Source organism: Apteryx mantelli, chromosome 1 (assembly GCF_036417845.1).
Source record: "Apteryx mantelli isolate bAptMan1 chromosome 1, bAptMan1.hap1, whole genome shotgun sequence".
In the NCBI taxonomy this organism is placed as follows: domain Eukaryota; kingdom Metazoa; phylum Chordata; class Aves; order Apterygiformes; family Apterygidae; genus Apteryx; species Apteryx mantelli.
The window spans coordinates 181,775,316-181,802,461 of NC_089978.1; the positions used below are offsets into that span (position 1 = coordinate 181,775,316).

Sequence of the window (27,146 nt, forward strand, 5' to 3'; positions counted from 1 at the left end):
GCGGTACACCAAACTATCACTGCTGCAGTATTTTTCATTTCCTGGCTATTGCAAAGACACAACAGTATAAACGAGACCTTCAGCTGGCTTAATTTAGAGGAAAAACAAATGCAGAAACATTTTTCTCTTTTCAGTGGAGACCTACGTAATAATTTTTCAGTACTGAAGTTGTGTTAGTGCTGAGCAAGAAAATGATCAATTTACAGGAGTGGCATGCTGTTTACTTCTCCTAATGAAGTCTGATACATGAAAGTTAATTTTTAACCCAGCTTTGACACACAAAATGTTCTCCACAACTACAAGGTGAAGATGCATTAGAAGGTAAGTGCAGAGGGACAAGCAATAGTAGGAGAGAAGTAGAGAAGTTTTTCAAGAATCCTTTAGATAAACCTTCCTAGCTAAATTTCTGAAATAGTCTTAATGTCCTTTTGGGGGGGAATTTTTGTCCTTTTGAGGATATTTTTTTCCATATACTTTTTTTAAAATGCTTTGGAATACCAAGTAGTAGTTGTCTGCAAGACAGCTCCTCTTTTCATCGGGTTCAAAGATAACCTGTTCATTCCTCTAGACCCATCTTGGTTAGTTGCATTTTATATAGGAATATTATTGGGAATCTAGCAGCTGTTAGAAGCAGGCTTAGATTCCTTTCATGTTCTAAAGGTCCTGCTTTAATTCAAAGTCTTGGGGACTTGTAGTGCATGCTTTGTGTTTATATATATATATAAGCTTAAAAGCTATCTAGGCATTTCCAGTGTCACAGGAATGTTCTTGATAGCAGGGACAATTTTTAAGAGTGCCTCCAAGGAAGCAATATCAAGGAAGAGGCTGGCAAACAAACGGAAGCAAGCCAGGTGTAGAGGCAGCAGAGATCAAGAAGAGGCAAAACGGTGAAGAGGAGCAGGGAAGAATCCCAAACTTGAACCAAGATTCAAATTACATAGATACTCGGAAGTGAGCATGGAAAGCTTGACTGTAGTACTGAGAAAAATTGTATGAACTTGTGTGTTGATGGGACTGAAAAAGACTTTCTATTAAATAATAGCAGGAGATGAGTAAGTTTAAACAGTGCTGTAGTATGTAGTATGCAGTCAGCATACTATAGACATCAGTTGCACACCTCTTGTTCCACTGCTGAACTTTTGGATGTGCCTCAGAATAGCCCTGTAGTCTGCTTGCTATTATTAGCTTTAGGTTTCTGCTCTTCTGCCTCTTGTAAGTCTTAGTGCTCTCCTCATCAGAATGGGGAGCTAGTGCTCTTATGCTCTTAAAATGAGAGGTAGCTGACTTGAGGCCTGTTTGACCATCTGTAAATGAGATGAAATGGAGGTCTTAAGCTTTGACTTACTAACTGTTTTGCTTTTCTGTCTGTGATTCTAGAAATAACTTGTTTTCATTGAATTATTACATTAATTTCACTTTTGTCATGCTGCTTGTGCCTGGCAGCCCTTGTGTCTGCTATAATCCGAGATGTTTCTACACCTTGAGAAAATGAGAAAAATCTCAAACTGTTCTTAGTGCCTGGGATGGCGTTATGTCCATTTTACTTTAAGGGATTCTCTAGATATTCTGTAAGTTTCTAAGAAACTCCTGAGGGGGAGAGGAGAAAGAGGACAGTAAATAAACCAAATTATTTTTCTTCCTGTTTTTTTTTCATTTTCATGATGGGAGTTGCCTTTTCATAACAAATACACCTAACTTTAGGCTTTGTTTATACCAGCCATTTTTTCCCCACTTTTTTTTTTAACTGTGCATATTCTAAAGTTCTTTGTAACTTCAGTTTGCTGCTCAGATTATCTTGGAGGGGAGCATTGTTAGATGTTGAATTACACCTACCTCCTTCCTGTTCCACTTTGAGGTCCCTCTGAACCAATGGTGTTGCCCTGAACTTGAGGGTGCTTGCAAACCCTTACTTTTCTCTTAAATGTAAAAAAGTAAATTTTTTTGCAAAATCTCAACTGGTCAGAGTCTCAAGACTTAAGCAGCCTTCAAATAAAAGCAGACCCACCAACAGATAGTCCGTTACCCTCAGTAATGCTTATACAAGTCCTGTTATGAAACACTGGGCTAGTGTTGAGTAATGCAGAACTGGCTACACTAGTTTTGAACCCAGTAGTACTGGTAACTGTAGCATGGGCTTATCAGCTCTGAAATACTTGGCATTGACATCTGTGGGTGGGGTGAGGGGATAGGCTCTGATCTGATGCAAATTCCTAGTTAACTGTAGACCCTGTCAGAGCAGCATTCCCAGCAATGAAGATTGTAGTAGCCCATTAGCAAACAAATGTGGTTACCTTGGTGAACTGTATGTGAACAGCTGGTTTGGGAATGGATCTGCAAGAGGAATGTTTAACTCTATAGTTGTGAGCTTGACAGTCTTGTTGCCCAGCCTATATATGCATGCTATCTCCTCATTTCCCTTCCACCATGGTCCATTCAGTCCAATTCCTTCAAAGACTGCGAGATGAATTGCCTCAGTACTCTTTTAGCAAATTTCTAACACAGTCGGGACAACCTACTGCAAGTCTTATGCCAACTCAAATGTTCCATAGTGTGAGGGAAGCAAAGACTTAATAGTGATGATTTCTGCTCAGCAAACTTTGAACCATTTCCTAGTCCAAGTGAAATAATTAACCTTGTGCCCAGAACATGCTAGGACCACTTTACTATTTTAGAAGTCAGATTTCAGATACTTGGGTGACCTGTGTGAAGTCTTGCAATAAAATGTTGGGAGGGGGGAGGGAAGGTCTTTTTTTTTTCTTTTTTTTTTTCTTTTCCTCCTTTTCCTCCCTGAACATGAAGGATCAAGGTACTTAAGCCCTACTGCACATCAGAGGTCAGCCATAAGAAACGTGAGCCATCCTCAGGCTCATTAGCTCAGAGCCCTTAATGTTAGGGGTTAAAACTGTGGCTCTTAATGTCTAGCAAATTGTTTCGCACAGAATCCAGGCTTCAGATAGCTGTCATTGATCATACTGTTGTACCTTGTTGGTTATTTATCATTTCTGTTCATAATACTGAGTTATTGCTATTTCTGTATGAATTGTGTTCTGTGCTTTGGTAGGTTCTTGAGCCACTGTATCTTACCTTGCTTTTCACACTTCATAGGATGTACTGTGAAGATAGTGATATGCTTTTTTGTCTTTTCTATTCAGATTTTAAGCCTTGAGTGAGGAGTGGAGGGAGGGAAAACAAAATCTTGGGTTAACTAATTAATTTACTGACAGTTTTTCCTGATTGGGTTATATCAAACTGCAGATACTAAAAAGGGACTCCCATAAGGAATAGCCATTTTTACCTAAGCACTAATTTATACTGAGACTGTAATTATAGCAATGCACCAGAAGCTGACCTCTACTGGTAAGTGTAAAAGTATGCTGATATTTGGTATTAAAGATTTCATAGCAAACTTCTGTCAAACCTGACAACCCGCTTAGTCATTGTTGTGCTTTCATTGTCATATGAATTTAGGTGTTTGTGTGGAAGCTAGAATGACAGGAATACGTAAGGGAAGAAGCAGATCTCTTCTATGGGAGACAGTCTGCACAGCATTCCTGTGAAATCCATGTGCTTTTACCACCACTGCTAATGAGCTACACCTGGCCTCTCATTGCCCACATGCTCCTTTTGCCAAGGGCAAAAAGCATGGAGCCAGGCCAGCAGCCTTGGTTCTTCCATCACTGGCTGAGACAGAACTGTGAGCACTTTATCTTTTGTGCCAGGCTAACCTTGTTTGTAAATATGTCTTATCTTAGTGTACATAATAGCTTAAGAACTATTTAGGGACCTTGTAGAGTTTCTTTAGTGCTTTCATTGAGGTGTTCTCCTACTCCACACCCTCCTTTTGTATAGTCAGGACTTTGGGGACTGCAGTTACTGATCAAATATTTTTGCCTCACTCTTCCTCCTGGAGTTAACCCTGTTCTTCAATGAAGGATGGATTTTATTTTTTGTTTAGGTGATTGGCAGAAAAAAAGCTGAAATTCAAAAGACTGAGGAAGCTTGTTTATCTTGAATAGCAGACAGTTGAGACACTTCATCAGAGCTGTGTGGTTCAGGTATAAAATTGGCCTCCTCAAAATCTGCAGGCATGTTCCTTGTGCTATTTCTGCCCTCAGGGCTCATTGACTACATCTCAGAAAGTAAGATAACTTTTCAAACTGACAATATCCCACCAAACATTAGAAGTTTGTATCATCTTTGGAGGAGCTGAGTCAAAAGAGGAGGGGGAAGTTTCCACCTTCTCAAAATTTCCCAAAGACTCAAAATCTCAGTCATTGCTCTATGATACTCTCCTGTATCTATACTGTGTCTGTTTCAAACAGCTTGGTTATATTAGCTGAATGCTTGGAACCAGTTTTACCATACTAAAGAGTGAGATTATGTTGATGATGAAAGCTAGGGTGCATCTCTGTCTATTCAAAAGGTCTTAGCTCCTTTTTCTTTTCCAGGCTTTTGACTGTAACTGTTTATATATTAAAAAAAAAAAAAAAGTTTCCCAGTCTTGAAGATCCTCTGCAATTATCACCTGGGGCCTACGGTTACAATCCTTTGAAGGATTAATCATTGTTTTCTAATCCTGAGGCTCTGAAAAACAAAGGTGTTGGCAAGGAACAAATACAATGAGAAACAGCAGAGGTCGTCTGGCTGTCATTTCTTCATCATTCTGCTATTTCTTCATCTCCTGATGATAACCTTTTTCCTCCAGGATGTGATAAGTATAATGACTAAATTTCTAAGTAGCTATCAGAATAGACTGAAACTTCCGTCTGTTTTTCAGAGCTTAATGCTGGAAAGACTCTCCATACCACCTGTTGCAGATGGTGTAATCTGTATTTACCTGAGAAGATTGATAAACTTAGTGTCCTAGTTTTCTTGAAAGACTTATCCTTATTACTTACTAACTGTAGCAAATTGAGCACATCCCCTCCCCCTAAACTGTGGATGTATTAGCAAGTGCCAAAGCAAGCTGCCCTGAAACAGGCGCAAGTGGCTGGATGTGGAACATACTTTAGGCTCTTCAGCTGGACACTTCAGAATTGCAAGCCATGATGACTGTTACAGAAGTGAAATTACCCCAATAGTTAATGACCCTGAGAATGTTTCCCCTAGCAATGTATGGATGAAATCTCCTTGATCCAGGAAAATCCACTTGTAGCATGCTTGAGGAAGCAATTGATGATTCTGATGTGGCCTGAAGATATATAACCTCTTCAGTGTCACTGCAGTTGCTATCAGGATTGTACTCTTGGAAATCTGAGGAAACTTCAGATCTCTAAGAAATTCTCCCTTCTGAGATATTCATTTATACAATGGTTAAAATGGAGGACCCCTTCACTCGGAGATGAGTATGAGAGACTCTGCCCTCTAGGGAGCATGAGAGTTGGGGAACAGATGCACCCTAAACAGGGAGCAATAGTCTCTTGAAAGCAGGTAGATCATTGGTGAAGGAAGAAAAGCATCACAGACCAAAAATCTCTTCCTTGCAGAAGGTAGTTTCTCTATATTCCTGAGAACCATTTCGGCTTTCTTCTGTTCTTTTGCTCTTTTCTAGCAATTTTGGACATTGGCCATTGTTGGTTTTCCATTGGTTCATAAAGAAGACTGCTTTAAGAATCTGGAAATCCTCAAGAGAGATTATATGTGTTAAGTAGAATATTTAATCAGGTAGACTTAAATAAATGAATTTTTTGATAGAAGAAAAAACCTGATTCTGGACTTGCCTGTCACTAAATCCATGGGATTGGTTCATGTCCCTGAGTTTTCAGATGCTTGTGTCAGTCAGCCTCTAGCTAAGCAGCTTCCTCTTACCTGGTTCATCTGTTTCATGAACTGTCACTCAGAGTTACAGGAAGACAATGTTTCTTGTTTTATATGAATAAATGAGAAGTCCAGTCATCCAATTTATGCCATAGAACAATTGAGCTGAGGGATTAGTGCACAAGTCATCTGATCAGTATTTTTGGATTATGAGCAGACTACTTCCCTGTGACCATGGAAACACACTCCGGTCAATAATATTGTGACCAGCAGGCACATGATCATTTCTCCCCACTAGTAATATTTCTTGGGGTTTCAAATAAATGATGGACAGCCAGTCAAATCAGTTGCAACCCTATTTTCCTTTGTGGGTTTTAGATTGGTTGGCTGTGGTCACATCTGTGCTAGATAACTTTGTGAGGTTCTTGTTGTTTGTTCTTTTTTTTTTCCTGATAGCAGTTAGCTTCCTGAACTGTTGTGCAACAAACTGAGCTTTTCTCATCCTCTTGGTTTCAAGGACATGTGAAGAAAGGAATACCTTCCAATCATTTGTGTATCCACAGAAAATCAGAGGCTTTTTCATTGAGAGTGATTTTGGGTGGATGGGGACAACACATACTATTTACATCATTTTAGGAATACAGATTTTTAAAACTGCATATTTTCAGAGCCAGGTATGTTCATGGAGCTTCCTTGTCACTTCTCCAAGACCTTGCCTACCTTTCAGTGTCTGGCTAATAGTCATTTATTTCCTTGGTGCTGGGAATCTCAAAAGGAAGTAATTTGAATAATTTTGCTAGACTGTGTGTCAAATCCTTGCATCTGATAGATCTCAAAGATAGATTTGAAGTGAAGTGAATTGAATGTAAGCAGGTATATCCTGGTGTTATTTGGTTACAAGGTAATAAATCTGTGGGTTATGTACCTTTAATGAAAAGACTGTTAGTTGAATTTCTCTATCTACTGTATCTAATACATAAGATATACTAGCTATATCTCTGTCTTGCAATGAGAGTATAATTGTAGATGCGGAGATTCTCCTAGGTAGTTTGGATGGACAAAAGAAATGGAGATGTAGCAGCATAGATGTCAACGTTTTTCACCAACTTTCAAATTTGTAAGAAATTTTAAGTAGGTACTGACATAGTTTGACTGCATAGAAGGAGATGCAGCTGCATCTTATCCGAGAATCTAGACTAAAACCAGCAGCTGTCCTTACGTGTCCTGTCATTTCACCTGAGATGAGGGGATCATCTTACCTGACCACTTCATAAATCAATTGGTATTAGATGATATCAGAAAAGGGCTGTTTTCCGGTGTCTCAGTATTTCATGCTAGGACACTTCTGTTGTTCCAAAGAATAGAGCAAGAGTATTAGCTTATCCTTATCTGTAAGGTAACTTATGTTTGCAAGGAACCCAAGATCAAAATTTGGCCTGGAAAAGAATATAGACGTTAACTGCTCTCCTTTTTTTTTTTTTTTTTTTATCGCATAATAAAAGTTGTTGTCCTACCTGAGCAGCAGATAATAAAGAAGAGTATGGCCTGTAACTGAAACTTAACCTTGTAAAAATTGTTGGCAATGAATTATCTGAGAGACTGTTTGCTCTCTGTTAATGGGAGCATAAAATCTAATCATAAAGTTTACAGTGCTGCACCTGGGAGTCTGGCAGAAGTCACTGTATCATGGCTCACTACCATGTTGACAAAGAATAAATGGAAGTAGGCCTTACACTGCAGGTAGCAGGGCCTAGTCTAGCAGAAAATGGGATAGAAAATGCAATTATGCTGTTGTGTAAGTGACTTACTTCAAGGAGGCTAAGCTGAAGGAAATACTGCATTTTTGGAAAAGAGAATGATTTCTAACTTATTTCTCACTGCTATGACATCATGTGATAGCTGCAGGTGACCAGTAAGGAACCTTTGCTCTTTGAGATGATAATCATTGATTTCCATATCTGTTTTTTTATTTCCTTGAAAACTGTGGCGCGCTCTCTCATTCATGTCCACTCTCCCAGGTTAGTCCCTTTACCAGTTAGGCTGAGAAAGCTGGGTGCCTGAGGAAAGGTGGTTGGGGCACTTCTAAGTGCAGGTTGCAAGAGCAACAGTGTTTTCTCTTGTGTTGACCAGAGTTAACAGAGTGTGAGCAGGAAGGCAGAAGAACTGCTCTTCCAAGTCTGGATGACAGTTTTAGTGATGTGTGGATGTGATCTGTTTAGCAATGTTATATGGGGATAGCCCATGTTTTGCTCCCTCTCAGCTCTTGCCCCCTGTAATGATATCTGCCTTTCCCATAAGCTTTTACCTTTCCATGCTAAGGCTTCCTTCTCCCTCTGAAGTCTTCTGTGAACTTCTTTCTTCTGCTAAAAGAGACATTAATGTACCTTTTCCTGCCAGGAGTGGATAGGCTGTGGTAGGAATTCCACTGCCAGAAGGTCACCGTCAGGACCTGTGCAGTTCAGATCTCTGCAAAGTCATCCTAGGAAGCCAAGCTTTGTCTAACCTCCTCTTGCTGGGACAGCAGGGAAGAGCAGTGGTGCATTCCTTATTACTCTGGATAGTCCAACAAGACTGAAGCATGCCTTTACAAGGTCAATAGCACTAAACTGTGCTATTACAAATATGATACCATGGTTCCTGTAAAATTGTTGAGGGAAGATCAACTTAGAAACCTGTCTGCATAGAGGACAAACTCAGTGGTTAAAAAATTGTTTTTCACAAAAGCTATCTTAAGGTGGCAGAGGCTATGCCTAAAGGCACAATCCTGGGCATGCTGAAGGTGTGATGATGGATGCAGATGACTCTGCGTTGGATGCATATTCCTCTACTGCACATGCAGCACAGATTCCTCTTTGCCTCATAAGCCAAAGTAGCCAGTAGAATCTAATACATATTTTGTTGGATAATAGCGTGTAATACAATCTAGGAAATTGGGCGCTCAGAGTCACTCTTTAAAGAATCTGAGTTAGGCTACTTGAATTATTTTATAGAGGCTATATTACTATAGAAGGAGCTTAGAGAAGTTAGTATCCATGCCCCAAACTAGCTATTGGTGTTATCAGTCTTTGTTATCTTTGATGGACTATGCTATCTTTGGGAGGAGCTCCCTGTATGGAGTCGGAAAGCTATGACAAAGTTCAGAGTATATAGACTAGAGCTTTCAGACCCAGACTGCACTGGGAACAGTCGTCCATAATGGCATTCAGCGTTTCCTGTCCTCTAGGCTATTTACAGAAAGTAAACTGCTTTTTATTATTGGGATGATTTTGTTGGTCTTTGCATTGATTCCCTTTTAATCTGAAACCAAAGATTTTCATGTTCTGTTGTTGTCCTATACACCACAAATATATGATGAAAGCCCTGTTAACTATACAAGGTACTAATTGGGAGAATATTGTGTAATCATGCCTTTTCTTTAAGTAGAAGTTGGACAACATTATAAAATTAAGCATGTCTTGGTGACAGTAATTCTCTCTGAGAAAAGGGTTAGATTTTTTTTTTTTCCTTTTTTTGGATACAAGCCCTTGCTAGAAGAAGACGCAGGCCTCTCTTGTCCCTAAGACATTTTTCAGCTGGAATATCTTCTGCTAAAATGTCAGAAGCTAAATGCGGCAGACTTGGATAAAGCCAAACATTGAATTATGGGCACCAAGTTTGTTTAGACTTGTGAAGAACCTCTGTTCCCTATTTTATGGTAGGTCTGTTTGTTCCAGCTGAGCAATGTCCAGGGAGACTGGCATGTGGTCCTTGTGCACCAGTTGTCAGAGTTGAGTAGTTCTGGCTTGGAGAGTAGAAAGTCATGTTTCAATGTGTTTTCTGGTTGTAAAACCCCAGTATAATATGATGAAATGTCCAGAGAACAGTGTGGAGAGGCAAAGAGATTGCACCATGACTAATGTAAGTAGTTTTATAATTGCCTGACAGGACATAAGAAAATGAACAGTGGAATTCATCCAGAAGGTTAAAAGTCAATATTTTTTGCCTGAAATCTGCATATGAGTGGGTCAATGACTGTAAAGTTTGAATGAACCACAAAGCCCAAGTTTATATCACTTGTTCAGTGGAATCCTTCCGAAGTGTGATGTTGAGTAGTTTTTGAAGGCCCTGTGCCAGGGCTTTATCAGATCAACCTAGATCAAAGGTCAGGCTTGATTATTATATTTGTATATCTTCCTGTCTTTTTTCTGTCCAATTCTATTAAGTTGTCCAGAGGCTGTAAGTTATAAAAGGCTTTTATTAAAATGAATCAATAAAAGCATTACTTTCAGCTTGACCTGCTCTCATTCCATGTGTAGATGGGTGGAGAACATGGAGGTACGACACCAGGGCCTGAGCTGCTCCCTGTATTGTACACCCTCTGATTTCTGACATGGTGGAAGTCCTGAATCAGTCCTAAATTTTGTGCAACAGGCTGTGCAGAGAATCGTGCTAAGAAGCTTGGAGTCAGGAAGGTTGGAGTCTGTTCACAAGGCTCCTGTTGAAGGGCTAGGAAACCTTATGCAAAATTATTTTTTGTTTGTTATTTTGCAGGAGAATTAGACAATGGAGCAGGCTGGAAACTCTCTAAGTCAAGTCAGAAATTCACCTAGTTGCCTAGAACATAGTGTTTCCAGGTCTGCAGACACACTGATAGGATGCTAATTTTTAACTCTGGACCCTATCTATCTGGACAATCTGATTTATGCCAAAAACTCTGGTTATGTTTGCATTAATAAGATTAGGCAGGATATGGGCGCAAGCACAAGCTAACAATTTAACATGCTGTTAGTGGGCTCCCTGGCATGGTTTTGGCCCATGCATTGTCTGTCCCACGTGTTGTTTGGTTAATCACAGGGGCCAGACACTGTTTCCAATATGTTTTATGGACAAGGCCACTCTGTTTTGGGGAAAGTGAGATTAGAGAGAGTGTAAGCATATGGACCTGGATTATGCCCTGGAGTATTTTATTCACAAAACAGCTTTAGCCACTGTGTCCACAGGCACAAGTGCACTGTGGTCTAGAGCCACAAAGAGCTTGGAAAGCCAGGTACATGACTGGAGCCTCCCAGCTTTTTGCTGGATGGAGCTGGGATCCTGAAAGTCCTGAGTGCCCAGACTCTGCCAAAGACTGCATCCTGGCTCCTTTTCCTAGAGTCAGCATGACCAAGACCAAGTCAATAAGCTAGCCCGAGTGCTCTTCCAGCTGAGCCTTTTCAGGGCAGCTCTCATCTCTTTTTCTTCAGGTCCCCTGAGCCAGCATGAAATGTCAACTGTGCCAGGACTGTAGTGATTGAACAAGTACATAAATGGTAATGCAGGGTGAAAAGGATACTTACCTAGTAAAGTGATTATTTTTCTATATGGCTTATAGAAATTTTGGTTATGATGGTAATTAAGATCTCAGTTTGACTAAGCAGTCAAGTGTGTGCAGATGGAAGTGTTTTCTAGGACTTTTTCACTTTAGAAGAGTATTAAGTCTCTTGTCATATATCTCAGATATTCCCCAACCTGGACACTTGCTAGGCTGCAGTATTTTAGCCCCTGCACATGGGCTAATATCAATGTGTGTCAAAGCGGACTGCAGTACTGACTGCTTTCTTGGCTTCTCCAACATGCTTTATAGTGTCCCACCTGCCTTAAGATTTTGGAAGCAGGAACTGTACCTCTTCAGCAGTTTAAGCACACCCCTGCCCTGCTCTCCAGCCTGCCAAATACTCTGAGTTTAAAGTTAGCCTTTTCAGATAGCTGAACCAAACAGGCACACATTTCTTTTTATAGAACAATAAATGTATAGATCTGAACAAAAGTAAGTCCCAGTGCACTTTTTCTCAGTTTTCTGACCACTACAGACCATAGAGTCCTCTGTGAATGATTTGTCTTTATGCCCCTGCAATAATCCGTTTTCCAACATCTGCTTGGCTGGACTCTGTTTTCTCTGCCCTCGGTTTTCCTGCCCTAGTTTTGCTCAGTATGGCTGATGAGATTCTATTCCCTCATAACTCGAGGCCCCTTTGATCAGTTTTATCAGCTGATCTCTTCCTTGATTCTGTCCTTTCTGCAGTTCAGACTGTTTTGCCATGCTTGGCAACCATCTTGCTGATCAAGGATGCTGTGTTTTGGGTGGAAAACCAGCAAAATCTGAGGGATCCCATTGCTAGCCTTGTGCCAGCGGCACTTCCCACCTCTTTGCCATGTGACGTTGTGGGGAGGAAACAATAGCAGAAACGAGGAGACTCCTCCACCATTGACGTGGGGAGAGCCTGGGAGTGTCCCCTCCATCAAAAACCCTAAACTGTACTTAGAGAGATTCCTCAAATTGTCCTTATGAGCTTTCCAGTATAGGGATGATTCACTGAGGTAGAACCTGAAAAGGGAAATGATGAATGTTTCATAACCTTTATTCATTAAGGCACATGGGGGCACTAGGTGCCTGGCTAAACGGGACCAACTTTCTTCAGCCAGCCCTGACTGGCTGTGGCCTCGGATCTACATCTCTGATGAAAGAGCTGAAAGCCTGAGTTAGTGAGGCAAGGTAAGAAATCTAGGTTTCTAATAGGATGTCTGGGAATACTCTCTTACAAGTGTCCTCCTCTGCCTGTCATCTGTCGTACAAATTCTGCTTCTGGTCATATCACACCCTGAAACCCCTTGGGGCAAACTCTTCCTGTAATGCTTTCTCGTGCCTCCCTTGCAAATAAACTTGGGGCACATTCCTTCTGCCTCATTAAAAGATCTGTGACATGGTTATCTAAAATCTTGTTCATGTTAAAAAAAAATTAAGTTTTTAAAAGATGATGGCTTAATTTTTAGTCTGGATCCTTCTTCAGAATCCTTTAATGGCTGGTTAATATCACACTGGCAGGCCTAAACTTCCGAGTCATAAATGTGAAACTTTTTAATTTTTTCCTTATGACAGAGGTATTTGGGATAGAAAATCTGAATGACATGAACGGAGAAATTTGCCAGGGAGCTCTAAGAGGGGAAATAGAGCTGAACAATCTTTTTCTAATTATCCTAATAGAGTGCCATTATCAGGAATTCTCTGTGTTCCATTGGGAAAGAAAGTTATGTTAATAGAAAACAAAGATATTTGATCCTCCATAGATCAAAGCACTTTTATGATGCTGCTCTCATTATGAAAGGCTCTTGGTATAAGAATGGTACTTTGTGGACAATGGCTCTATTGTTTGTCACTTATTTACCTTTAAAAAAAAAATCAGACTTAGTGTATCATTTATGAGGTCCTAGATTTGATGAGAAATGCTTCACTCTACCATAAACCAAAAGCTTTTAAGGGTGTAATGTTGTTTACTGCCCTCAAACACCAGAAGTTCTATTGTGCAAAAAGGAATCTTTGACATGGAAATAAAAACTTGCTGAAATTCCCTGAAGTACAGAGTCCCTGCAAAGCCTCCACATTCCATGTGTGAAGAGGCTGTGGGCTTTCTTACCCATTTTTTCCCTGTTTATGCCTACCTGTGTTCAGATTTTACCCCAAGAGCTTTCAAGCAGCCTTTTTCCTTCTGCTTCTAGACAGCGCTTAGAACAGTGGGATCCTTGTTCATGGTTAAGTGCTCTCCTAATACATATAATAATAAAAATAAATAGAGACTGGTACAGAGAACAGTTCACTCCTGGCTGACGAAATAGAGTTCCTACTGCTGTAAAACCCTGAGAGCAGGCAACAAGTGCTTAAAGACCTGGAAAACCCTATGTACACCAGCCGTGTTATATAAAGAATAATGTCCTGTCAAAAGCAGGGTGGAAAGGAGAGAGAATGTTTTTTAAGGTTATGTCTGCTAATTCTTTTAGATGGAAAAGCAGCATTTAGGGATAGAACTAAATAATTAATACTGGTAACTGACTTTGCTCCTATTTCAGTTCCATATAAGCTAATATATCGATTCCTATGTAAGCTAAATGAATAGAAGAAAAAGTGTTTGAATTTTGAATAGCTTTTCAAACCACCAAACTTCACGCCCGATAATGTTTTATTGTTTTGTTTGCTTTCTACTGCCCCTTGTATGAAGGTGATATTTTTCATATATTTTTCATGAAAATACTTTGTTTTTGCATGAACATCTTCATTCTTTGACTGACGCTCCACAAGGATGCTCATGCTGTGCACATACATGCCTCTCCTTAGTTAAGACTGCAGAGCTTTCCTCACTCTTTTGCAATACCAGTAAATGGTATTGCCTTTTGCTCAGTGTATAGGTGCATATGTGGTTTGCCCAGTGCCATTTTGGTTTCTGTTCACAGCTTTTTGGAATGAAGCACTTTTTTGTTATTAGATTTGCAAAAATGTTTTTGTTTCAACTTCTTCAAAGGTTATCTTTTCTTGTGTTTCTTCCAAGAGTTGAATTGAATTCCCCCATCCAACCTTTATACACCTCTATGTCTTTGCTGCCTTGGGGATGGGCAAATTTCTGTTAAGTGCTCTACTTGCTGTTCTTTTAAATCTAAAGCAAGAAGAGACCAGGAGTTTCAATTGTAAAACTACTTGTTCAAGAAGCCACGAAGGCTGCATCTGGTCCAGGAGACGGCATTGCCTGGGGCAGATGTTTTGGCACCACTCACTGCGTGGACAAAAGCCTCCAACACTAAGGTTGGGGTTGGAGATCCAGGGGACGTCCTCTGTACAAGTCTACTCCAAAAGAATATTTCTCTGACCTGTGTTCTCCATTTTCCTAGGGTACTTGCAAGACTTTTCTGTCCCACAGTGATATGGCAGAGTTTCTAGTCTGTTCTAACTTTACCTCCTTGCCAGCTATTACAGTGAAACAATATTTTGCTCTCTCAGATCACGTTGACTCTTTTGTCCTGATGACATTGAACACATGCCAAACTCTGCTGCAGGTGTTTCTAGATACGCTTCCAGGCTGTGCACTTTTTTGCCTTACGTCCATTCAGTGATTGTTCCTCAGATTATGAGGAACTCCCTCTTAATGTGTCAGTTAGTTAGACGTTTGTAGCTCCACATATCCTCCAGTATAGGATGCGTCCCTTCGGATGGAGGAGCCCACTTAGGTGGCCAGGCTGAGCAGGACTGGGTCTCCAGGAGAGCAGAAGCTTCATGGAAATGTTAGACTTCCAGACTGTTCAAAATACAAAGCTGACCAGTCTCACAACTAAGGCTTACATGTCCAGGTGATGACAAGCAGCTCAACTACCATGCACTACACCAAAAAAAAAAGGTATACTAGCAGAGCCATTCTTTTCTTTTGGGAGATGATAGTCTTGTAGGATTGATACAGATGTAGAAAACAAGATTGTGTATTTTATCACTTAAGTCTACCAATTTTCTGGCAGATAAACCACATACTTCTGTATCATACTTGAGAGATCTGTTCCAGCATTCTCACAAGGCTCTTTCAGGAGTAGGATCAACTTAACAAAGACCTATTTGCTTCCCTTACCAACAGGAAGCCTATTGCTTTTTTGGTGTAGCTAGCACTGCTGAGATTTCCTCCCAGATGTTCTCCAGATACCTTGCCTGAACAGCCTGATGTTTACTTTTCCCTCAATGTCTTTGTTGATATTTCCATCTGAACATAAGAAACAATCTCTTAACTGAGAGGGTGGCTGAAAACTAGAATAGGTTGCCCAGAGAGCTTGTGGAGTCTCCATCTTTGAAGATATTCAAAATCCCACTGGACATGGTCCTGAGCAACCTGCTGTAGCCAACCCTTGAGCAGAGGGGTTGGACTAGATGATCTCCAGAGGTCCCTTCTGACCCCAACTATTCTGCGATTCTGTTCTGGTTAAAGTAAGCAAGAGAAGGGCCTGGTCTTTGCACACAGCTGAGGAAGTTTGGATTTTGGTGTCAGATCTTCGCTGCCTGGTAAAGTCTTCAAGAGCTCTGTTGTTGTTTCTAGATCTGCTATTGAGAATTGAGTCATCTGACTCCTCTTGACTTTGAAATGCTCAGTTTCCTCATATAGGCATTGGATGGCTCTTTTTTGTTAGAGTACTCTTTCTCTAATAAGAGAGTAATAGAATAACTCCTCACAAATAATAGCATATATTAGTTGTTGCTACCCTGCTTAGCCTCCGACTCTGATATCCTATTTCCCCTTCAAAGTAATCAGTTTCAAATACTGGAGTTATCTTCCCAATAATATTTTTATCCAGCCATTTAGGATCAGTTTACAGCTGTTTTGCTCCATGACCCCACCTATAGATCAATTCTTTGTTTTCTCTCATCCTGTGTTTTCCAGTTGTTTCAAGACTGGGATGTTTACCTCTATAGGGGTTCCCATGTTCCTGTCAGATTTAAACCTTGTGCAATGCATCCTTGTGGATTTGTTTGACTTGATCTCTAATTGGTCATTTCGCTTCCCTATTGAGATAGTTTTCTCAGTTGCAATTACCTGTGCTGGAAGAATGAGAACATTTAAGACCTTATGACTGACCTTCTTTATGCATTATTCTTCAAAAACAGGGTGTCACTTTATATACTTCCAACTTTTTCTCCTCATTTGTGTCCAAATTTCACCTTTCTCACAACAGAGAAATTAATTCTCCCATTTTTCTGTCTAAACTTCAAGCCTCCAAGGCAAGTTACTTCACCTTCTCTGTTGGGAAGAAGCTCTCATTTTATGTTCACACAGTGATGATGTAAATAACTGTATCAGAGTATGTTATGGTGGAGCCTTCTCATGGGACCAGGGCTTGCTCTACTGTATCTAGACAACCTTGCCAGCATCACCGATAAGTATCTTCATCCCTCGAGATCCCTGGACACTGGCTCACCATCCATCCTCTTACTAAGCATCACCTTACCTCTGCAGCCTCAGGGGATGGCTGTATCCAGGAGACTGCTTTTAATGTCACTCTTCTATGAAGGACTCCCTGAGAGAAAATCAGTTGTAAGGAGATGGCTGCTTGGATGCAAAAGTATGTGTGGATTATTGCTTGAAGAAAGAAAGAATTTTTGCTGATAAACAGAAGTCTTCAAAATATATATCCACACTATATGTTTTCTATCTGTTTTTCCCACTAATCTATGGTCGTTGGTGTTTTCATCTGTGGAGACCTGAGGTGGTGCTGGGCTTACTGTGCTCACTGAGCTCACCGGAGCTGGTGCCGTAGAGTACTGCAGAAGAGAAGAAGAAAAAGCCCAGTCTTCAGGGCTATGTTGTACATGGTCAATTCAGCTTTAGACTACAGCCTTGAAGTATCTGGTTTACTGGTGAGCAACTGTTCTATCACACAAAGTGCATGTCCTCTGCTCAGAGTTGTCATCCAGTCAGCGAGTAGCACCAGCAAATGATTTATGGGGGTATTCCCCCTTCCCCCCTTCCCCCCCCTTCCCCCCTTGTGAGTGAAATACGCACTGCACTTCCTTTTGAGTGAACATTTCTAATTCTTTTTTTTAACTTGATAATCTGTTGCTAGGATTTTTCATTCTAAATGTATTTAATATTTGAGTTGTTTTTTTTCCAGCACCAGGAACCTTTGTATTGCTTTTGCGTTTCTGGTATTCTCAGTGTTGTCCTACACAGCATCACTTGCAAATTTCAACAAAATCTTTTTTACCCCTGCCTTTAAATAATTAGTGGATGTTTTACATAAATAAATCAGTCTCTTCACAGTCTTCCTAAACTGCAAAAGTTTGGTTTTGTCGGTGCATTAGCTGAAAACTGGCTAGAGCTGCGTGATGGCTCCTAACCAATTCAGTCACACTGTGGGAATATTACTTTCAATATTATTTATTGTTAAAGACCTGTATCAACCACCTATTTGGAGACAAAGTTCCTATTTGCGCTAAGTAATAGACAAGCACTGTGTAAATATGATCTTAGGCAAAGAACTTTCCATTTCTGGTAACAAGATTCTGAAGCAACTATTTGTTTGACTCCAGATATACAAAAGTTACATTTCTTTCAACTTTGTAATTCTATTTAAAAAGTAAGAAAAGAGGTGAGTTTCTTTAGTAAGATCTTTTCTCTAAATTCCAGAAAATATCTGTTGTTCTAGAGTATGAGCAATTTTGCACTGATCTATAGCTTCTTCCATAATTTTGCAATTACTAAAGTTAGATTTTTGGGAAAATGTTGTTTAGGACAGTAACTGTTTTCTTATTCATGAATGATGGTGTGTTATTTAGTTTTCAAATTTTGTATGAGTCTGTGCTCTCTGAAAGACCAAATTATCTGCTAAAACATTTGGTCCATGCCTGACTGTATTTAGTAATCAATAGAAATCTGAATCCTTAAAGGTGGATTATGTGTCCTATCTTTTGAGTATGACAAGAAAATACATCAGAAGTAGTTCTTATTCACCCCCTTTCCAGTTTGGTGATCAGCAGTAAGTCCATGCTGCCGGTTTTATTGCCTACTATTATCTATTGCTCTTAATCAAAAGATGTATGAATTCTTTATGATATTGTTCATAGTTGAATTCAGTCATGGATTTAGAAGAAGATGGAGAAGAGAAGAAGGAAGCCAGAGAGGTTTTTAGCTGCCTCTGTTAGCTCCAGCCAGTATGGTTACACGTGTGGCTGCACAGTCCTCCGTCAGAAAAGGCTTGATCCACCAATAGTTTGTTTTTCTCGAGGGATTCATTTTTCATCTGATGTTTACTTCTTTGCAAACTATGAGATTTTTGCAAAACATTTGTGCCTTCAACCTCGTGTCAAGAGGTTACTCACAGCAGCCGGACGTCCTCCCAGGTGCCTGGTCCACATGTACCTTCCAGCTGCACCTGAGTCCCTGGGCAAGAGGCCTCTGCCTGGGGCAGGACTCAGGTGGGAGTCTAGCCATTGCCCCTGCGGCCCTGTGGGTGCACTTACAGGTAGAAATGGGCTTGTGCCTCGTGTTCCTCGCAGCTGTCGGAGCCTGAGCAAGTACCATGAATGTTTTCTGTAAATTACTTATTTTTGTCTTTTGGGGTTCTTTTATCTTCTCCCTTTTCTTTCTTTTTCCTTGAGTGCTTCAGTGAGATCTTCCACGTCCTTTTCTGGGAGACGTGTTCTCCCCCGGTGCTGCGTGCGGGGTTGAACCAGGGCTTTTCTGCCCAGGAAACTCCTTGTCATCCTCTGTCTCCCCAAACCACCTTCACTTCCCATCTGAGGTGGCAGCACCATAGCCAGCACAGTTTGGCCGGTCCTGGTGGCGTGGGTGGCTTTGTGTGGGAGCTCAGGCGCTGGCCGCGGGGGGCTGAGCCCACTGTGTCCCCCCTGGACAGCAGTGACTGAGCTGCCCAGCCATGGTATGGGATGATCTGCCCAACTGGGTTTCAGCTGGGAAGAAGGAGCTCTGAGTCCCCCTGCTCCAGGCAATATTTACATACTGTTGCATAAAACAATCAGTGGTTTGAATGCATGAACAACTATTTTCCAGAGAACTATATACAAGAATGAATAATGTCACTAGAAAGTTTTCACTTTATTTTTAAAAAACTTATTACTTACTTTTTGAACTGAAACATTCTGAGAAGAAAAAAAGCAGCTTTTGATTTTGAATAATTTTGGAACACAGTGCTTTGAGGATATATATATTTTTTAATTGAGTGATGTGTGGAAACTGGCCCTTTTCTGCAGAAATTTTTGTTGGACCACACCTACATTTTCAAAACAAAGCAGGAAATTCTTAGCCAGACTGATTCCTTTCCTTAACTTAGAGTTAAACCATTCAAAAGTGAAAGCAAGTGTTCATGATTTTGTTGTGTGAGTGAAGTTCCTTCATATTTTCATATTTTGGGTAAATTATTTGCAATGACTTTGTATAGCTTATTAGAAGATGGTCCTTTTTACAGGAAATCTACTGAGTAAGGGATGTAATATAATTCTGAATGGATCTCTTTTCATGCTGATAAACAGAAAAAAATAGAAGTGTTAGGGAAACTAAGAAGAAAATCTTCCACCTCTGCTCTGAAGGGTTGTTACAGAAAATTGCCAGGGAGACACCTAGTTAAGCAGTTGTCACACTGGGCATTGGCAGAGTTCAAGTTTTTAAAATGAATATTGGAACCAAAAGGTCTTCATCTCCTTGTAGTGCACAGCTACCTGAAATGCTTTTAGACTGGTTTTGCAGATAGCAACACAAACCTACCTACAAATATAAGTGAAAAAAATTTGAATCGACTGGCCTGCAGCCACAGTTGTTTTATATTAGTGGCAATGAATGACAGTGATTGCTCTAACAGCCTCTGCATCAGCAGGTTCTGACTTGATGACAGTAGTGTTTCTGTGGGTGTGGGACACCATGGCTGAGTCATTTACAGCCTCTACCATCAATGGTTGTAATAATTCATATTGTTATTCTGTAGGTTAGGGGAAAACTTCTTCAAGCTGATGGGTAATAGAGTCCCCTTCACCTGGATAAATGTAAACAAAAGTGCCTGCCCCCAAATGAGCAAAGCCAGCCTGAAAACTAAACCAAATGGGCTAGAGGCGCATCTTGGGTATTATTTAGCAGGAAGAGTGGATAAGGGAGTGGGAAAAATAAGCGGTTGGAGATAGCAAAGCAGAAGTACCAGGGTCATCCAGAGAAGTAGCTGCTGTATGAGCTGTAGAGGAAGGCAACAACTTTTGGGTGAGGTTGTGGCTGGAAGGAGGCCTAGAATTGCAAGCAGAGGAATTGTCCCTGGATGTGCTCAAGGAGACAGCATTTCACGTGTGTGTGTTGTAAATGAATGGGATAGTGCCGGGAAAGTATCCTTATTCTCTAACAATGTCCCCTCCTCACTGAGTTTACGCAGTCAGGTTATTTCCCCTTATCAGGGCATTTTAAAATATACACAGGTGTTTCTGCATAGGCACATGGGGATCCTGTTTTCTAAACAGGAAGACCTGATTAACTTTAGTTGTCTCTGGAGTTAGATTGTACTTTAAAGAAGTGCCTAAAACCTGCCTAAGATGGGGAAAATTAGGCTCTGACCTTAAGACATTCATATTTTAGTTGAACTACATTAAATAGACTCTTATGAACATAGTCTTATTTTTGCCATTTTAAACCTTAAGTCAGTAAATTGGGCTAGTATGAAGACTGCGAGATTAAAGATTGTTCCTGAAAGTCGTGAACTGAGATATTTTCTTGCAGGATAGGTCTTACAAAACAATACAACAAATCAAATTTTGCATCTTGGGGTATGACCTAGCATGACTGATTTTAGATCTTGAGGTGTGAACATAAGTGATGACCCTTTTGGCAGCAGGAGCATCTCAGGCATCTCTGTATTCAGCAGTCTGGAGACGGATTTGGGCTGGTGTTGCCTTTTTTTTTTTTTTTTTTTTTTTTACAAAATAAAGTTAAATCTAGTGGAAAAATTAATATTTTATTGTTCTCTTCAAGCTTCCTACACTTTACCAACCAGCTGTAGGTGAAATTTGAGATAAGTATATAAAACTAATTTTGAGGAAATGGCTTTCTGTCTCATGTAGTTCTACAAATGGGCCTTGCACCTTGCTGCCTTGTCATACTGAATTTGACAAGTGTCAAATATACCATGTCATCATTAAACAAGGGAGAAAATATGTTGAGCTGTGGTCACCTTAGTGGTTAGCAATGGCCAGTTTCACTGAGGAATAGTTAGCTCAGAGAAATCTGTGTATAAAATCTGTATGCAGTTACAACTTAGTATTTAGGAATACGCTGAAATCTCATGAACTCTGTGATATTGCCACTAACATTGCCCAAACCTACAACGAAGAATAAGGACAAATGTAACAATATGCAGGATTGACCGTATACTGGGACAAGTACACATCCAATACAGCAAAACTCTTCATACTACTTGTTCACAGTAGAGCATTTACTTAACTCAGGGAACTATTTTTCCTCTGCATGAACTAAGATGAACCAATGATGTCTAGAGAAGACTTGCTATAGGAAAAGGTCTTGAACTGCAGACAACTGGCAGGTCATGGCTGGCTGATGGCTGGCTCTTCACTTGGCTTGTTTGCCATGGTTTAGACACGTTCTCCTCAATCTTTTTTACATACTTCTCTGGAACGATGATCCTGGCTCCTTTTTTTGTTTTCTGACTTATGACTATGCTCAAGGAGAGAAGTACCAAGACACCTGTTAATGTTGCAGACTTCAGACTGACTTCATATCCTTGAATTCATTCCCTGACTGCCCAAGACCTTCTGGAGTCCATTTTCATAGCTAACCAGAAAAGAGGCCTAGGAGGATTTCACCGAAGGCCGTGGTACTTGCTACAGGAGATGAAACCTCTGTTTCTAGTAGAACAATCTCCCTAGTAACTTTTTTTTGTTTGCTTTCTTAGAAGGCCAGGAGAGCTCCTTCCTCAAGCAAAAGGTCAGTTCATAAACTGGAAATGCTGATAACTGCAGGGAAATCTATAGATAGTCTTGAGAAGCTCTTGTTGTGCATGGAACCAAATTAATAATTGCAGACACCTGTCAAAACAATGATTACATATCAAGAATGACTCCAGATGAAAAAGGAGATGTTTGAAACTTCCTTCAAGTATTAATTATTTTGGGGTCCTGAGACTTTCAGAGCCAGTTGGAGAAGATTCTTGGTACATGTACGCATAATACTTAGTGGAAGTCTTTAGTTTCACAGATGAACATTTTTTTCCCTTGTTAATGAAGGCATATTTTTTGCTTGACAAGTGGAAAGTGCTGCCACCTGTGAAAAGATTAAATAGGGATTTTGAGTGGACTCTTTGTCTGTGACTGATTTTTTTAGAAATCCTGGCTGCAAGCCAGCTCTCAAGAGGAATATTCTTAATGTTTGTTTTTTTCCTATGACTGAGATTGGATCCTTAGATAATTTTGACAATGCCACAACAAATTGTTTTATGGAGGGAATGTACTCATATTTCCTATGTCTCCAGAGTCACTGAAGTAGAAATCTGTGATTCTCGTTATGTGAACAAGATGTTCTTAATGCTCATATTGCCTTTTCTCTTTAGCACAGTTGTAAGTGTTAGGTATAAATACATGGAAGTTCTTGTACTTTATTTATTAGCATTGGCAAATTTGCATTCTCCTTTAAAATTTTAAATCTCATAGAGCTGGGCTTCTCTTCTATTAAAAATAGGTAAGAGCTGAATCAATTTCCTAAGCCTAGTTTGGATAATAAACAATAATGCCCAAATTATTTTTTTACAGTAACACTGTTGGAGAATGATAGATTTGCCCCTATAATAATTATAGTTGGTACGTGTTTTTGAAATGGTGATTGCTGTTGGTGGGGATGCTGGTCCACCATTTGTTGCTGGAAGAAGTGTAGCTCTGCTGGAGTGAGAGCTATGTTCTCTTGCAGCAGCTGAGGATCTGCACAATTATTAAGCCTGATGGATCTGGAAAGGCTTTTCTAACGTTGTTGCTGCTGTGATCCTAATTTTGTTCTTTTTTGCTAGCCTTCCCATACTTATGTTCTTACTCTTTTGCCTCCATTTTCTTGACTTTCAGTGCTTTCCTGAAGGAAGATAGTTAATTTTGATGCAAACCTTTTAACTATTTGAGCTTTCCCTTAAGTGGCTGAGTAATGAGGTTTTCAGCAGTGCCTTAACTGATGATAGAGAAATGTATGAGATTATTATTTCAGCATTTCACATAACAATTTGAGGAAATAACCAGTGCCCAATATTGTAAATCAGAAATTCCTATTACAGAGACCATGAATAGGAAACAGTTTGATAATCTATGTGGCAGCAGCTTTCTTGCTGACTTATATCAGGTAGGCCACTAAGTCAGAAGTCTACTTTTTACACTGCCCAGAACGTCGAAGTTCTGAACTTAGGCCCTACCACTATACAGCAAAAAAGTTAATAAAAATCTTTCTCCCATGTACCGAGACATGTAACTGTGATGTCTGTCCTTCCCTTCTGCATTCAGGCTTTCATTAACCAGGCCATTCTTCCTTTTTAGTTACTCTCTCTCCTTTCTGTATGTCCTTCTTCAAATCACACAGCTTCTTTTTTCTTCATTGTTGCCCCCAGCTCTCACACTGTCAAGACGAAGCAGGTGTAGGTGAAAGCCTCTTCATTGCCTGTTTTCTTACCATTTTAATCTCGTTAGCCATCACACTGCTTCTGTCCTTTCGTATCAAATCTGAGCTGTCCCTTACAAAACTCCACTACCATGTTTCAGATACCATAAGACTTTGCTCCTATTTGTCTCCTGTCTCTTGAAGGCCTCACTCTTCCTTGGCTCATGCACTGCCTTATGCTGCCTTTGCTATACCTCCAATTTTTTTTCCTACAAATAATGCCTTTCTCATCCCCATTCACTGCTGATTCAGTCCCACCTAATATGACTATTCTGAGACTTGACCCCAAAACTACTACTTTTCCCCCTGGCCTATCTGGTTGAACTGTCCGGGTCAACTCTAGCTTTGTTTTCCTTTCTCATTTTTGCTTAGGACCTGCACACCCCTGCTAAAATCAATTTACATATGGGATTGTTTTAATTTATTTTTGATCTTTGTAGTTTGTTACTTTCCATGTGGATTGAATTCCTGCCTAAATGATTATTTGCTTTCTCAGAGTTTGTAATTAGTTATTTGTACTTTACTTTTTTTCAGGTACTTCACAGAAATGACCTTAAAATCATGATCTCTGAAAAACAAAGCACGTAAAACTGTTCTGACCTACAGTCCCTCCCCAAAAGAATGGGTCCACTGTCTAGCCTTTCTTTGGTGCCTAGACGATGACTTGATTGCACTAGAAGTTACAGCTTACTTGAATAAAAACAGGCAGTGAAGAACTGTCTGAGCTGCCTGACTCTTGCCAAGTCCCATTCTTCAGGCATCACCTTTCGCTCGCCCGCAGCATCTGTATCCTATGTATTTGATACGCAACGCCGCTGCGTCTCTGCATGTCAGATGAACTTTGCCAGCTGGTCGCTAATTCCCTGACTAGCTTTGTCGGCCCCGTAGGGCACTGGAGAGAAAACAAAGAAGCATCTGGGAGAATTAGCTGTCTCTCATATAGCCATAGCAGCAGCCTAGTGCAGCAGACCCTCATCTCTCATGTGGTTTGGTATAATCTAAGGCCTGCCAGGTAACTTATGAGCATTTATCGTGTGACCGGATGCATGTCCTTGTCACACGGTCTGAGGTGAGAGGGTCTCACATGCCACTTGTGCAGCCCTCAGAGGTTGTCACTGAAATATCTATAGCATGCGTGTGGGAAGCAGAATCTGTTGATAAGGGTCGGTGAGCGAAGTCTTCATAAAAAGACTTAGTCTGTGTTGAAATGAAATGCTTTTCTTCATGTTTTTGCTCCCCAGGACAGCTAATGAGAGCACACAACCCATAATTTAAACTTTGCCAAGAATTTCGAACATCTGGGGAAGTTAGTGTAAGTATCAGAATAACTTGGGAATGATGAATTGAGGATGCATGCACATTTGTGAGGTGTTAGACCCTGATTAAATGTTTTCTACTGTGCAGTCACATTTTATTACAAATTACATATGCTTGAAACACTGATAGAAAAGAAGTATGTCATCTATTTACAATCACTACACATTTACATATATTATTTACAGATAATGAATTTAGTAATATTTATGAGCAGAAAATATAGGAAATATCAATATGAAACTGTACAGGGCTTAATCTCATGTCCTTTACTGTGGCTGCATTTCACTTTAATAATAAATACAGTTCTATATTTACACATTTTACTTTAAAATCTATTAAATGAATTTTAACAATTTCAAGTTTAAAATATCTGATCAAAATATCTCAAACATGCTTATAAAAATAAGACACAAAGCCTTTAGGACTTTCTGCAAGCTAAAAAAGTTCTGATAAAAGAAGCTTTCTTAAACTAGTCTTTAGAAATATAACATTATTTTGCTTCTCAAATCACTTTACAAACTTCTTAAATATAGCGAGCTGAAAGGAATTTCACTGACATTAAGCAGTGTAGCACAGATGGATCCCAGTTAAAATAAAGCTAAGTAAACATGGTAATAGGTATTGCGCAATGGTTGACTGCTCCTCTGTTTAATCCAAAGTGGTTTCAGGCATCATTCTCCAGCTGTATGCTGCACTGCTTCAAAAGCCACAGGAGATAAAGGGTTGAGATAAGTACACAGCTGACTTTATCACACATAATTTCTGCATTTGTTCATTTTTTTTTTTTTTCCTGAAGGATGAACATGTCAGCCAAAGTCAACTGATGCCATCTGTAAATGCAAAACTAAAAATATGCCAGTGTGAGTGGAGAAGAAAATCAAGGCACATCCATTGTTGGCAACAGATTTTTCATTGTGAAAATCCACCCTTTGAGTGCCAGGACATTACATATATAATAACAGATGAACAACAGAGATCATCTTAATTACTGGGCTAGCCTAACCTTGGTGATGTTCAAAAATTGCTTGGGCGCCTGGAGATTGAGTGGCCATTAACTGAGAAACAAGTACTGTGATATTAAATGTTATTGCTCAGAGAACTATTTTTAACAACAAAAAAATCTCTAAATTTGTGCACTTTCATGTCTTGAATGGTCTGAAAATGTGCCAACTTTGAGAAAAGAAGATTGGAATTTCCCCGGGTGGTTTGGTCAAGGTCAAAGACTAATTTAGGGAAGTAAAGGTGGCTCTGTTGTCTGAAATATTTTGACAGTAGGCTGTAATTGGCATACTTCTGACATATGTAAATGTATATGCCTTGATTTGTCAATGTATTAACAGATTTAAAGCCAGAGAGGAACTCTGTATTAATCTAGTCTAATCTTCTCCTAATCTAAGGCCATGAAACTTCCCTGATTTCCAACAGCTCCCCCAATACCTCTTTTTGGGAATATATTGAATTGGAATTTACATATTTTTGGTAAGACAGTTCACCCTAAGCCTTAGTAGTTCCAGTCACTAACTGCCATCACTGTCAACAATTTACGCCTATATTTCTTTGCTGTATATCCCTAATGACAACTTCCAGTAGATCTTATTATATTCTTCTCCTCTTGACTGAATAGACTTCTGCACTCGAACTCAGTACCTTATTAGTAGCTACTACTAAACTGTGATCAAATCACTTCTCTGATAACCTGCTTTTTAAATTTATGATATTTAAATCCTTTTCAATTTTCCAATGTTCTTCACAGCATGTGGATGTGAGCATTGCATGAAATATTTCGGTAGTGCTTGCATCAGTGGTAAGGACACAGATCATACAACCTCTTAACTCCTACTTGATATTCCATGGTCTGTAATTAGAGAGCATTGTATCCTTTTGGATGACTCTTCAATTGACTAGCAACCATGAACTAGAGGCTTTTCAGAATCACTGCTTCACAGGATAGAGATCACACCAATAGTAGGATTACAGTTTTTGATCCTAGACAAATGACTTAAATTTATGTTTCTAAGAGAGTACCTTTGGTGTCATTTATTTGCACTCAGCACACCCATCTTTATGTATTTATGATTTTCCATGTAGTGTTTTCCACTCTGGAATTCTAAGAGTCATCTG

At 39.9% G+C, this 27,146-nt stretch overlaps 1 long non-coding RNA gene across 1 annotated transcript; it reads left to right on the forward strand.

Annotated features, from left to right (window-relative positions):
• The first annotated feature begins 77 nt into the window (after positions 1 to 77).
• On the forward strand, positions 78 to 25,907 carry LOC136994625 (uncharacterized). Its single transcript, XR_010886631.1, has 3 exons — positions 78 to 321; positions 24,950 to 25,020; positions 25,822 to 25,907. It is a non-coding gene; the product is annotated as an uncharacterized lncRNA (long non-coding RNA).
• The last annotated feature ends 1,239 nt before the right edge of the window (positions 25,908 to 27,146 follow it).